Source organism: Camellia sinensis, unplaced genomic scaffold, assembly GCF_055761805.1.
Source record: "Camellia sinensis isolate YWXY unplaced genomic scaffold, ASM5576180v1 Unanchor2, whole genome shotgun sequence".
NCBI classification, from domain to species: domain Eukaryota; kingdom Viridiplantae; phylum Streptophyta; class Magnoliopsida; order Ericales; family Theaceae; genus Camellia; species Camellia sinensis.
This window is the reverse complement of record NW_028129079.1, coordinates 11,343,202-11,344,665: the sequence shown is the minus strand read 5'-3', so window position 1 is coordinate 11,344,665 and position 1,464 is coordinate 11,343,202. Positions and strand designations below refer to the sequence as shown.

Sequence of the window (1,464 nt, the reverse complement as noted above, 5' to 3'; positions counted from 1 at the left end):
TGATCCACTAACATTAATCCTCTTATTTCTCGAACTCTCAACTGTTTTAGATTCTTTTGGTGCCTGCAATGGCTGGAGCCAGGTTCTGCAATGATATTAAGGCGAATAGTTCATTATCCAACTAATAGTTAAAGAGCCTCTGCAACAGTCATCAAACCTAAATTCAAGTCAGTAATTTACCATGCTTGCACAGGTCCAGTGAGACTCATTTTATATGCACTGTTTACTGTATAAAATACATATCTTTTTAAAAATCTATAATGAAAACTTTCAAACCTCTAAATAACTTGTGTTGTCTGAAACATTTTGTATAACCCACATGAGGATGGTCAGAACAGCTCCTGATTCGAATTTCCTTTTTTCCTAAATCCTTTAGTTTGTCTTGCCGTTGTTGCCATTGCTTTCGAGTTTAGGAGGAAGAATCGACAAGGAATGACTTCAAATGTTTGAACATCTCTTGCGACTTCTCTACATTGATTGCATGACCTGCATTCTTTATGATCACTAGTGTGTGTTCTCACCCAGATGGCTGAAAAAATAAACGGAACATGATTCAATGAAAATGAATCAAGCCTCGGGCTTTAAAGCAATTCAAAGCATTAGAAAATGCAAAAGCCCCACTTGGTTGCCAAGAAGACAAATGGTATTAAAACTCGAGAAATCTTGCAAATAAAAAAGGTTACAAGTTGTCATTTTCTTTTCCTCCAACCTCTTGGAAACCAGAGAGGGCCAAAATACAAAACCTTACAACTAAAAAATGTTACTAAAATTATAAAATTCTTTGTATTGACCTTTTTAATCTGTGCGCCAATTCCAGTGGAAATATCTGATCTTGATTTCCACAGATTATTAACATGGGCTACATCATAGAGAAATTACGCTATTAGTGAGCCAATCAAACTAGTAACTGAGAAACAAAGCAGGAGCTAAATAATATGGTGACAGACAAAATAAGAGATACAAAAACCTGAGTTATCTTGGGAAGATCAGAGAGTTTTATATCCTTGTGCAATGCTTGGACCAATTCTTTTCTTTCTTGAAGGTATTTTGTACACATCACCTGCCCACACAGACTAATTCACAAAAGTAGTTTCAGGCAAACAGATATAGGGTAAATCCCACTTCCTAGAATGTGATAGTAAGATATCAACAAATTCACAAATTTAAGACTAGCAACATTACTATGTGTTACAGAGTACAGAGTACAGACTACAAACATATTATTTAGGCAAGCAAAGAAAATTACTCATCAAACATTACAAGAAGGAAATCCTTTATGAAATGTGGCTAAAAACCCAGTCTTGGCATTTACAATTGAATTTTGTTCAACTTCCATTTTTATTCAATTTACTTTTCTATTCAACTTCCTTTTTCATTTAATTTCCAAATAGATCGTTATGGTATAGTGTTTCCTTGAATGAACTTCCAATTTTAATTTTCTGCAACTTCCATTTTTATTTCTAT

At 34.1% G+C, this 1,464-nt stretch overlaps 1 long non-coding RNA gene across 1 annotated transcript; it reads right to left on the bottom strand.

The window, feature by feature from the left end:
• Positions 1-222: 222 nt before the first annotated feature.
• On the bottom strand, positions 223-1,100 carry LOC145815377 (uncharacterized). Its single transcript, XR_014358307.1, has 3 exons — positions 968-1,100; positions 792-859; positions 223-529 (listed from the first exon to the last, which is right to left on the bottom strand). It is a non-coding gene; the product is annotated as an uncharacterized LOC145815377 (long non-coding RNA).
• Positions 1,101-1,464: the final 364 nt, after the last annotated feature.